This window comes from Siphateles boraxobius, unplaced genomic scaffold (assembly GCF_051911475.1).
Source record: "Siphateles boraxobius isolate OS27281-9 unplaced genomic scaffold, OSU_SipBor_1 6, whole genome shotgun sequence".
NCBI classification, from domain to species: Eukaryota; Metazoa; Chordata; class Actinopteri; order Cypriniformes; family Leuciscidae; genus Siphateles; species Siphateles boraxobius.
The window spans coordinates 3,705,001-3,717,500 of record NW_027509186.1 but is presented as its reverse complement, the minus strand read 5'-3'; the positions used below and the strand labels follow the sequence as shown (position 1 = coordinate 3,717,500).

Genomic DNA, 12,500 nt, shown 5'->3' with positions numbered 1-12,500 from the left:
CACGCTGGCGATTAAAGGGATCGAGTGCTTGGTGAGGGAACCTAGGTTGGTCGGGACAGTAGGAGGTGGATGAACAGCCCTGGGTGGATGCTGAGGGTGGTGGTTGGGTGGCAGGCCAGCCCTGGATGGATGCTGAGGGTGGTGGGTGGGTTGCAGACCAGCCCTAGGTGGATGCTGAGGTTGGTGGGTGGGTTGCAGACCAGCCCTGGGTGGATGCTGAGGGTGGTGGGTGGGTTGCAGACCAGCCCTGGTTGGAGGACCAGCCCCGGGTGGATGCTGAGGGTGGTGGGTGGGTTGCAGACCAGCCCTGGTTGGAGAACCAGCCCTGGGTGGATGCTGAGGGTGGTGGGTGGGTTGCAGACCAGCCCTGGTTGGAGGACCAGCCCTGGGTGGATGCTGAGGGTGGTGGGTGGGTTGCAGACCAGCCCTGGTTGGAGGACCAGCCCTGGGTGGATGCTGAGGGTGGTGGTTGGGTGGCAGGCCAGCCCTGGATGGATGCTGAGGGTGGTGGGTGGGTTGTAGACCAGCCCTGGGTGGATGCTGAGGTTGGTGGGTGGGTTGCAGACCAGCCCTGGGTGGATGCTGAGGGTTGTGGGTGGGTGGAGGACCAAACATGAGAGTGTGCCAGGGGTGCCTGGTAAGAAGACCAGCTCTGGTAGTGTGTTGGGGATGGCTTGTAGGCAGAGGACCAGCCCTCCATACACCTGTTTTGAGAGGAAGCAGCATCGTGTTTGGCAATAGCTGCGTCTCCCCCACCTGTGTGTGGAATAGCAGGTGTTCTGGAACTGTGTCGCTGGCGGATTTTTGCCTCGCCCTCACGGTTCTCAGGCTCCTGGAACTCCAAAAGAGTGTGTCCATGCTGAACTGGCTGTGATGGTAGGTCACAAACCTCCAGGAGGGATTTTTTAGCCACAGCAATCTGCTGTGGAAGCTGCACACCCTGAAGTAAAGAACCCCGTTCAGTTCTCTTTTGGCGATCATGCAGCCTGCAGAGACAGAAAACAAAACACACACAAGAGTTTTTCAGAACATTTTTCAGTGTGTTAATTGTTAAAAATTTTGTTCAAATATGCAATTCAATCAATTTATGAAGATATTAAAGATGAACTCACCAGGAGGACACAGTGGTGTTGTTAATGTTTACCAGTACCAGGTCACTCCTGTCCATGATCTCTCTGCAGTCCTCAACTAGCTGCTTGATGTGAGAGTATGCCATGACAATGGACTGGGGTATGGCAAATGTCCTCCCTTTATTGTCCTTTGGCCTATTTCTGGCTTCCTTGTACTCTTTGTACAGCTTGAGAGCAACACACTCTGAAATTCTGTTTTGGTCTGGTCTGTGAGCAGCCTGACCATGGACCATGAACAATCTGCAAATAGATGACCAGATCACATAGTGCTCATTATATATGCATGTTCACATATTGACATAAATACATTGATACAAATACTAAAGAATATAGCTATATGAGATGTGGATACCTCTCAGCTGCTTGCTGGCCTGGAGCAGAGCCACTGCACTTTCTTGAAGCCCTCCAAGGTCCTGGCAACGTTGTTTTTTTGCTCTTGAGGGTGTATCTGGTGGGGGTCTGGTCAAAGACACTTAGATGTGAGTATAACCTCAAAATCTCTGCCACTTCAGCATTGGAGAGTTTTGTTATAGTTCGGTTAAGCCCAACCAGGTAACCTGCCAAGGCATCAACTGCCTCCCATCCAGGAATCCCTCTGGCATCACACCTAGTGTCCTGTTACAAGAATTGAACCAATAAACACCATAAAATTTTAAACATCTGGTACAAGAGCAAATATAAAGAAGCCCACATTTCTGATGGTGAAACATTATCCACTTTACCGTAGCTGGGGTGACGAGCACACTCTCCTCAAATGGGGTGAGGACGGGACTTGCGGAGGCATCTCTCTCATCAAATCGGGTGAGGACGGGCCCAGAAGAGGCATTACTCTCCTCCAATGGGGAGTAGATGGGCCCAGCAGAGGCATTACTCTCCTCCAATGGGGAGTAGATGGGCCCAGCAGAGGCATCACTCTCCTCCAATGGGGACCTGGGATCTGGCCAGGGCCTAGGGCCTAGGGCCACTGCTTCCAAATTGCTGAGGTGATTAATAAAAGTATACACAGAATAAAGAATAAATAAAGAATAAACAATCTTTTACATTTTTTGTGTCTCTTCTACATTAAAAATGAACTGTTTATTAGTTTTCCAATATTTTTTTGATATCTGATATACTCTTGATATAATATTACCTGCAATGTGAGGTCATGAGCCTGTGGTACGGTCACATCAGGACATTCGTCCTCGAGGACTTCATCCAAGATCTCAGGCAGGATGTACCTCACCAATACCAATCTGCTGGCTCATAAGATCTCCTCTGTTGGACTGTGCCAGAAGATATTCTACAGCAATACGCTCTCCTGCAATAAGTATTCACCAAGGGAAAAATTATTCTTTTACTTGCCTACCATGTCACAATATAGGTCTGATCATCATCAACAGCAGACTTTTCTTACCGTTAGGTTTCCCAGGGGGGATAAACTCTGGAAGAAGAGGTTTTCCCAACACTTTGTTGCTGAGCGTATTCACATTGGACATCAAACGAATGTTATACAGCTTTGTCCTGGATGTCTCAGTCATAGAAAGTGCTTGTGCTGACCGGTTTAAATTCCACCTTGACACACCCTCAAGCATGTACATCTGAGTGTGCAATGCATTGCATCTCCACCCAGATGAGACAAAAAACAGGATCACTGATTACAACAAATTAAAACAATATTATGTCAACATTCAATAGCAAAATATACCATATGTGTGTGAGGTTTTAACATGCCTGGAATGAAAGCAAACTGGTGCTTATGAAAGCTTTCCAGAGAGGAGGACCCTCTGCTGCATCTTAGCACATCCAGTGTCTTCTCTCCTTTCTCCAGCCCTGACCCAATGTTTGTGTAAAGCTGCACTCCTGGTGGATCCTGAATGCAGGCAAGGTGCTTTTGCTGTACCTCCCACACTTGAGACATGCGTTCATGGTTTATAAGGTGCAGCCCAGTGCCGTCCACAAGGTGCCACATGGAGTCAAGAAGACTTTTGATGAGGGCACGAGTCTCCTCCACTCCACGTGTTTTCCTGAGGCAGTGCTTGGCTAGCTCTTTAGAGCTGATGCTCGCCAACACCTGGGCATCTGTTGGCTCGTGGCCCTGATGCTTTTGCCTCAGCTCTGACCGCTTCGCCTCTTTCAGATGACAGATGTCCTGGTAATCCCATTCAAAAATGCAACTCGACAATTTGGAGCAACGTACCGTACAGTGGATGGTGTTCTGTGGTGAGACCGTTTGTGAATCGCCTCATAAAGTGGAACACATCCAACCGCACAGTGGACGTCCATGGCCGAAACCAATGGAGAACTGGGCTCACTCCTGTGTAAAAGCATTTTTTGGTTTGTATTGTCACCAACTGCCTTAATTTGGCAAAAAAAACATCAACACAAATTACAGGAAACCCACCTCTGTCACTGCAACAGTCTCTATCCACATAGATAGCAGCTGGCTGTGGCTCACCAGCATCCCTGTACCGTTGAACGATCACAAGTCATCCAGCCCAGCCCCCTCGCCGGTTGTGAGGACCGAGTTGAGGACCTTACCATACTCGTTCCCCACATTGGACATCCATGTTGCCGTGTTCTCAATCCCCCCAGCAAGTTTTTTGGTAACCTGTTATAACAAAAGTATATACATCATTAGCATATGTATTCTTATCAAACCCTAAAAGAACAAATGAGCTCAAGCTTATATAGGTTTACATTTACCTTCTTAGTGGAATCGAGCTTCAGAATTCTGCCAAACGTTGAAGTGATGACACCTTTGAGTTCATCAAGGTGACCGACAACATCGTTGGCATGCACTGTCTCGAACCACTGGGCCAGGGGCAAGGGAGAGAAGGGTGGTGGTGGTGGGGGATAAACAGCCTGGGACTGCTTCAGGCAGGATCTCTTGTGAATTTCACAATCTGTGAAATAGTCACAGGATCTCCTAGCCCACTCCTCACTGTGTGCCTCTTGAAAGGCCTGCTGCAGGTAACTGGAGCTATTCCCTGCTGTTCTAGGACGCAAAAGTGTCACACATTTTCTGTCCAGTGCCAAATGTGTAGTCAACACAGCAGGGAATTTGTTGCGGTTTAGAGGGGTCAAGTTGCTTTAAAATGTCACTACTCCAAGGACAGACAGGTTGTTTGCACTGGCTGCACCTTGGGTAATCTCCCCCTATTAAATAGTACTTGCTATCCACATCAATGACCTCTCTGACCTTGGTGTAAATGCCAGAGTGGTGCATCTTTCGGTTGCACAGAGTGCATTTCAGAGGGATGCCCCACATACGCATTGGTGCCCAGGAACATCCTCTGTCGAAAGTAATCATGTGGGTTTGGAGGTGCCACAGATCTGATTGGGCTTGGGGGGTGGTGCCAATTCTCCCTGACATTCTGTCTCAGCTGCCAACTTGCGTCATAGAGGATGTGGGCAATCCACTCCCGATCACCTGGCTTGATGACCCGGAGGAACGGCTTTGGCAAAAACCTGGCCCGCCTTACCTCTGGAAAGCACAGAGGGACTGGGAGCCCTGGTGCTGCTGGAGGAGGAGCAGAAGCAGGAGAAGGAAGAAGTGGTGTGCCACTCTGAGTCGCTGGTGCCATCTCAGATAGTGTGGAAGGGCTAGGAGCAGGAGCAACTTGGAGACAGATGGTTGGTGTCGTCTCTTGGGCTGTGAGGCAGACTGGAGCTGGAGCATCTCGGGGAGAGACGATTGGTGTCGGTGTCATCTCTTGGGCTGGGGTAGTGGAGGGACGGGCTGAAGGGGTTAGAGGAGAAATGTTTGGGAGGTCTGTGGGAGATTTTGAGACATGACACTTCTCAAGGTGCTCTGATAACCTGACAGCACCCATGGCCTTTGTGCCGCAGTGCTCACACTGCTCCTGGACATGGAAGTCTGACAGGTGCTGAGTAAACTGGTCAAAGAGCACTTCCTGAGCACAAAGGGAGCATGTCATGGTATTATCACCGCTCCCTGTCTGCTGTGGACCTGCTGCGGTCCCTGTCTGCTGTGGACCTGCTGCGGTCCCTGTCTGCTGTGGACCTGCTGCGGTCCTTGTCTGCTGTGGACCTGCTGCGGTCCCTGTCTGCTGTGGACCTGCTGCGGTGCTTGTCTGCTGTGGACCTGCTGCGGTCCCTGTCTGCTGTCCTGACTGAGGGAAACAATATTTTGTATTTACTCTCTATATCCTCTTATCCTCTAAATCACACAAAACTCTGCATCAAAACAGTGATTTGGAGAATCAAGCACAACGAAGAACCAGCCATGGGAAACAGCTGTAGAGGAAGCATTTGTCAGCATCTTTGTCTCATATCATATGTTTAAGGATTCAATGACATTACTTACATCATGGTAGCCACATTTGCAGGGGATCTTTTTCTCAAAAATGTCTTTTTTTCTGACCGTTAGGCCAAATGCAGGGGTCAGGGGACAATTCTTTATCCTCTCTAACACTGCCTTCCAACGTCTGCTCCCAGGTCTCTGGCCAGTGGAAAATTTATATTTCCCCTGGGCAAACAGCATCATGACGCCGGTCCAGAATGAATCTGGCTTTCCTTCCTTTGGCATCTCTATAGGACAAGAGGCAGTCATTAGGCTGTTGTAAGCAACATGTAGGTCTACATGCACAGACAGACAGACAGATAGATAGGAAATTATGCAAATACAATATAAGGTTGTATGTTTTTTTCCACAGTCTCAACTAATTTGGTCAGGAATATTTCAAGTCTTAAGTTTCTGAGACACTGTTTCATTTATATTTTTATGCTAATGTGAAATAGTTTGTTCAGATCTCATCAGATGGCATGAACTCACACGGATGGTTGTCGGTTATTAAAAATGTAATCAAAACAGTTTAGTGATGAAAGAAATGGAAAAAAATGATACTCTCTCACTCACAATCTCTCTCTCTCTCACTCTCTCTCTCACACACACACACACACACACACACACACACACACACACACACACACACACACACACACACACACACACAACACACACACACACACACACACACACACACACACACACACACACACACACACACACACACACACACACACACACACACACACACACACACACACACACACATTCACTCACTCACTCTCTCTTTGAAAAAAATGGCTGTTATTTTACAAACTGAAATTGTATGAGAACTGAACTGAAATCACAACACAAGCCAATCCTGTTTCTTCATGTTTGTTAAGAAATGATCATACCCACTCTTTCACTCACTCTTATTCTCTCTCACACACACTTTATAGCACTCTCTTTGAAAACAATTGGTATCTGAAATTGTATGATGAATGACATGAATATATATTAAAAATGGCCGCCGTGGTGTGAGTTTGTGTTACAAGCTGCAGTCTGCTGCCTCTACAATTTGCTTATTAAGATTAATGTGACATATATTTCCCCCTTCTGTGCAATGATCTACTAGTGGTTTAGTAAGAAAGGCAAACTAAACCAATTGTCAGCTGTAAACCATCTAGTTACTGGACCATATCATTTTCTTTTGAGTAAGTGGAAAGAGTTTAGTCTCTCAATGGGTGACGAGACAATTACTCTCCAAAGCATTTTGGACATGATGCATCAAATGAAGCTTGATATGATTTCACACATGGATGCTAAAATTGACTCAATTGGAGCCAATCTGACCAAAATAGATGGATCGCTTCAAATGTTTGGAGAGCAGGTCATCGAGCTTGAGCAGAGAGTCAGCTCAAACGAGGATAATATAACAGATCTGGTCAAACGTGTGAAAGTGCTCGAAAAGGAAAACACTGACCTGAAAGCATGGGCTGAGGATGCTGAGAACCGAAGCAGACGCTCGAATCTACGATTCATTGGCATTCCAGAGAGGGCCGAGACTAAAGATATCCTTGGCTTCATGAGACATCTGATTCCACAACTTCTAGGTGAAGAGAATTTCCCCACTCCTCCAGTGATTGAGCGCTGTCATCGTACAGGTATTCAAAACAACTCCAGAGTCAAGGGTCCTAGGCTGTCGCTCACTCGTTTTCATTCACTCCTTCAAGTTAACAGTATTAGTGGACTAACGTTAACTTAGGGAATAGGCCTAACTTAGTGAATGAGGGTTTAGAGGGCGATTTCAACCCATGTTCTCAAGCAGTGAAATATAGAGGACAATGACAACGCGCTGACAGACAAGACCGAGCAGATAATATTTAATATGAAACAAACAAAACTCACTGAGCTCCCAGCACATAACTTAAAATTATTTAAATACAATAGAGTAACATAAAGCAGACATAATAGAGTAACACAAACCTGAGAATAATCATAAAACCGAAATTTAACCACACTTTCGATTTGAAAGATGCGGAGCGTCGTGTACAACAGTAATACTGAAGCCATTTTCATTTGAATTTGCTGTCGAATGTACGACAACAAAGCACCGCAACAAGCGCCACCTTGTGGATGTAATACACAAATGTAAATGATCAGAGTAAACTCTGAGAAAACCGGAAAGTAAAACAGATAATTTTATAATTAAATATCGCAATACTTTGCGCTACTGTATCGATATAATTGCGTGCGCAAAATATCGAGATACTGAACAGAATCGATTTCTTCCCCCACCATTAGTCAACGTAGTCGGCAGGATTCGAACCTGCGCGGGGAGAGCCCAATGGATTTCTAGTCCATCGCCTTAACCACTCGGCCACGACTACAAGCTGGCTGAAAGTGGCATGTCGTTTGGCTTGGTGCCTTGCAGCGTCGCTGCCCGAGGCCAGTGTAGATCAGCATGAACTCAACAACAAAACGTACCGCTCCACAAAAAGAAGCTCGTTCGCCTGAACAGGGACTTGAACCCTGGACCCTCAGATTAAAAGTCTGATGCTCTACCGACTGAGCTATCCAGGCTCTTGCTCGAGAAGCGTGCGTACTGCGTGGGAACGCAAAGCAAAATGAATCATATTGGCGCAGAAAAAAGAGTGTCCTCCAATGCATTGCGTTTCCTTCTTCGAAGATTCAGAACGGCCGTCAAAACGTCTGCTATGTCAAAATATATTTGCAAATTAGTGGGAATGCAGCCTATTAGACTGATGATAATAGTCATTAAAGGAAAATAATGCTAGGAAAAAGAACAAAAACTCACTGCTACATGTCTGCAAAGCCTCTTCACACGCTTCAATGCTGTTGACTGGCCGCGCTCTTATCGTTATTGTAAACTTGTGTCAAAGGCGCAGTTGTTTGTAGCAAATAGCAAGCCCGCGGCACTCTAGGTAACAGCCAGCGAGTGTACTGACACCTAGCGATTAGAAAATGTACACGCACCATATTCTCTTTGAAGCAAGATTCTTCCGAAATAAATAGGAGCGTTTCGTTTTCAGCCTTTTCTCTAAGGGTTCGAACCTGAGAGCTCATGCTTTCAAAGAAGGTCCCAGTTTCAATTCACTCGAACATCCAGAGCACATCAAGGGCACGCGCCGTGCACAAAAAGAGTAGGCCGAAGGACGGGGTGAGGAGAGGTGGTGACATGGAGCTCAATTTCAATGGCACCCAGAAAACCTTGCCGTGACCCGGATTCGCTGCGGCCACAACGCAGAGTACTAACCACTATACGATCACGGCGAGCTACCGGTCTACCCGACGTGTCCCTGACTACAAAGGGGCCTTGTCATCTTTAGCTTGCAGACAAAACTGTTTCTTACCAACATTACTTTATTCAAGGGTAATCCTGTAACAGTGACTTTTTTTCCTTTTATAAAGTTTAAGCTAGGCCTCCAGAAGGTTACAAACTAAAGCAGACGAATGCTGTCAACGTAGTCGGCAGGATTCGAACCTGCGCAGGGAGACCCCAATGGATTTCTAGTCCATCGCCTTAACCACTCGGCCACGACTACAAGCTGGCTGAAAGTGGCATGTCGTTTGGCTTCGTGCCTTGCAGCGTCGCTGCCCGAGGCCAGTGTAGATCAGCATGAACTCAACAACAAAACGTACCGCTCCACAAAAAGAAGCTCGTTCGCCTGAACAGGGACTTGAACCCTGGACCCTCAGATTAAAAGTCTGATGCTCTACCGACTGAGCTATCCAGGCTCTTGCTCGAGAAGCGTGCGTACTGCGTGGGAACGCAAAGCAAAATGAATCATATTGGCGCAGAAAAAAGAGTGTCCTCCAATGCATTGCGTTTCCTTCTTCGAAGATTCAGAACGGCCGTCAAAACGTCTGCTATGTAAAATATATTTGCAAATTAGTGGGAATGCAGCCTATTAGACTGATGATAATAGTCATTAAAGGAAAATAATGCTAGGAAAAAGAACAAAAACTCACTGCTACATGTCTGCAAAGCCTCTTCACACGCTTCAATGCTGTTGACTGGCCGCGCTCTTATCGTTATTGTAAACTTGTGTCAAAGGCGCAGTTGTTTGTAGCAAATAGCAAGCCCGCGGCACTCTAGGTAACAGCCAGCGAGTGTACTGACACCTAGCGATTAGAAAATGTACACGCACCATATTCTCTTTGAAGCAAGATTCTTCCGAAATAAATAGGAGCGTTTCGTTTTCAGCCTTTTCTCTAAGGGTTCGAACCTGAGAGCTCATGCTTTCAAAGAAGGTCCCAGTTTCAATTCACTCGAACATCCAGAGCACATCAAGGGCACGCGCCGTGCACAAAAAGAGTAGGCCGAAGGACGGGGTGAGGAGAGGTGGTGACATGGAGCTCAATTTCAATGGCACCCAGAAAACCTTGCCCGTGACCCGGATTCGCTGCGGCCACAACGCAGAGTACTAACCACTATACGATCACGGCGAGCTACCGGTCTACCCGACGTGTCCCTGACTACAAAGGGGCCTTGTCATCTTTAGCTTGCAGACAAAACTGTTTCTTACCAACATTACATTATTCAAGGGTAATCCTGTAACAGTGACTTTTTTTCCTTTTATAAAGTTTAAGCTAGGCCTCCAGAAGGTTACAAACTAAAGCAGACGAATGCTGTCAACGTAGTCGGCAGGATTCGAACCTGCGCAGGTGCATCGCCTTAACCACTCGGCCACGACTACAAGCTTTCTGAAAGGGGCATGTCGTTTGGCTTGCTGCCTTGCAGCGTCGTTGCCCGAGGCCAGTGTAGATCAGCAAGAACTCAACAACAAAACGTACCGCTCCACAAAAAGAGGCTCGTTCACCCGAACAGGGACTTGAACCCTGGACCCTCAGATTAAAAGCCTGATGCTTTACCGACTGAGCTATCCGGGCTCTTGCTCGAGAAGCGTGCGTGCTGCGTGCGAACGCACAGCAAAATGAATCGTATTGGCGCAGAAAAAAGAGTGTCCTCCAATGCATTGCGTTTCCTTCTTCGAAGATTCAGAACGGCCGTCAAAACGTCTGCTATGTCAAAATATATTTGCAAATTAGTGGGAATGCAGCCTATTAGACTGATGATAATAGTCATTAAAGGAAAATAATGTTAGGAAAAAGAACAAAAACTCACTGCTACTTGTCTGGAAAGCCTCTTCACACGCTTCAATGCTATTGACTTGCCGCGCTCTTATCGTTATTGTAAACTTGTGTCAAAGGCGCAGTTGTTTGTAGCAAATAGCAAGCCCGCGGCACTCTAGGTAACAGCCAGCGAGTGTACTGACACCTAGCGATTAGAAAATATACACGCACCATATTCTCTCTGAAGCAAGATTCTTCTGAAATAAACAGTGACTTTTTTTCCTTTTATAAAGTTTAAGCTAGGCCTCCAGAAGGTTACAAACTAAAGCAGACGAATGCTGTCAACGTAGTCGGCAGGATTCGAACCTGCGCGGGGAGACCCCAATGGATTTCAAGCCCATCGCCTTAACCACTCGGCCACGACTACAAGCTTTCTGAAAGGGGAATGTCGTTTGGCTTGCTGCCTTGCAGCGTCGCTGCCCGAGGCCAGTGTAGATCAGCAAGAACTCAACAACAAAACGTACCGCTCCACAAAAAGAGGCTCGTTCACCCGAACAGGGACTTGAACCCTGGACCCTCAGATTAAAAGTCTGATGCCGTGACCCGGATTCGCTGCGGCCACAACGCAGAGTACTTACCACTATACGATCACGGCGAGCTACCGATCTACCCGACGTGTCCCTGACTACAAAGGGGCCTTGTCATCTTTAGCTTGCAGACAAAACTGTTTCTTACCAACATAACTCTAATCAAGGGTAATCCTGTAACAGTGACTTTTTTTCCTTTTATAAAGTTTAAGCTAGGCCTCCAAAAGGTTACAAACTAAAGCAGGCGCATGCTGTCAACGTAGTCGGCAGGATTCAAACCTGCGCGGGGAGACCCCAATGGATTTCAAGCCCATCGCCTTAACCACTCGGCCACGACTACAAGCTTTCTGAAAGGGGCATGTCGTTTGGCTTGCTGCCTTGCAGCGTCGCTGCCCAAGGCCAGTGTAGATCAGCAAGAACTCAACAACAAAACGTACCGCTCCACAAAAAGAGGCTCGTTCACCCGAACAGGGACTTGAACCCTGGACCCTCAGATTAAAAGTCTGATGCCGTGACCCGGATTCGCTGCGGCCACAACGCAGAGTACTAACCACTATACGATCACGGCGAGCTACCGATCTACCCGACGAGTCCCTGACTACAAAGGGGCCTTGTCATCTTTAGCTTGCAGACAAAACTGTTTCTTACCAACATAACTCTAATCAAGGGTAATCCTGTAACAGTGACTTTTTTTCGCTGACACCTAGCGATTAGAAAATATATACGCACCATATTCTCTCTGAAGCAAGATTCTTCCGAAATAAATAGGAGTGTTTCGTTTTCAGCCTTTTCTCTAAGGGTTCGAACCTGAGAGCTCATGCTTTCAAAGAAGGTCCCAGTTTCAATTCACTCGAACATCCAGAGCACATCAAGGGCACGCGCCGTGCACAAAAAGAGTAGGCCGAAGGACGGGGTGAGGAGAGGTGGTGACATGGAGCTCAATTTCAATGGCACCCAGAAAACCTTGCCGTGACCCGGATTCGCTGCGGCCACAACGCAGAGTACTAACCACTATACGATCACGGCGAGCTACCGGTCTACCCGACGTGTCCCTGACTACAAAGGGGCCTTGTCATCTTTAGCTTGCAGACAAAACTGTTTCTTACCAACATTACTTTATTCAAGGGTAATCCTGTAACAGTGACTTTTTTTCCTTTTATAAAGTTTAAGCTAGGCCTCCAGAAGGTTACAAACTAAAGCAGACGAATGCTGTCAACGTAGTCGGCAGGATTCGAACCTGCGCGGGGAGACCCCAATGGATTTCAAGTGCATCGCCTTAACCACTCGGCCACGACTACAAGCTTTCTGAAAGGGGCATGTCGTTTGGCTTGCTGCCTTGCAGCGTCGTTGCCCGAGGCCAGTGTAGATCAGCAAGAACTCAACAACAAAACGTACCGCTCCACAAAAAGAGGC

The 12,500-nt window shown here is 47.2% G+C and overlaps 7 non-coding genes across 7 annotated transcripts; all 7 read right to left on the bottom strand.

Moving 5' to 3' along the window:
• Positions 1-7,711: 7,711 nt before the first annotated feature.
• Positions 7,712-7,793, bottom strand: trnas-aga (transfer RNA serine (anticodon AGA)). The gene has a single exon. It is a non-coding gene; the product is annotated as a tRNA-Ser (tRNA).
• Positions 7,794-7,913: 120 nt separating this feature from the next.
• trnak-uuu (transfer RNA lysine (anticodon UUU)) lies at positions 7,914-7,986 on the bottom strand. The gene has a single exon. It is a non-coding gene; the product is annotated as a tRNA-Lys (tRNA).
• A 901-nt stretch (positions 7,987-8,887) lies between these two features.
• trnas-aga (transfer RNA serine (anticodon AGA)) lies at positions 8,888-8,969 on the bottom strand. The gene has a single exon. It is a non-coding gene; the product is annotated as a tRNA-Ser (tRNA).
• A 120-nt stretch (positions 8,970-9,089) lies between these two features.
• On the bottom strand, positions 9,090-9,162 carry trnak-uuu (transfer RNA lysine (anticodon UUU)). Its single transcript has one exon. It is a non-coding gene; the product is annotated as a tRNA-Lys (tRNA).
• Positions 9,163-10,845: 1,683 nt separating this feature from the next.
• On the bottom strand, positions 10,846-10,927 carry trnas-uga (transfer RNA serine (anticodon UGA)). Its single transcript has one exon. It is a non-coding gene; the product is annotated as a tRNA-Ser (tRNA).
• A 418-nt stretch (positions 10,928-11,345) lies between these two features.
• trnas-uga (transfer RNA serine (anticodon UGA)) lies at positions 11,346-11,427 on the bottom strand. The gene has a single exon. It is a non-coding gene; the product is annotated as a tRNA-Ser (tRNA).
• An 876-nt stretch (positions 11,428-12,303) lies between these two features.
• Positions 12,304-12,385, bottom strand: trnas-uga (transfer RNA serine (anticodon UGA)). The gene has a single exon. It is a non-coding gene; the product is annotated as a tRNA-Ser (tRNA).
• Between the last annotated feature and the right edge of the window lie 115 nt (positions 12,386-12,500).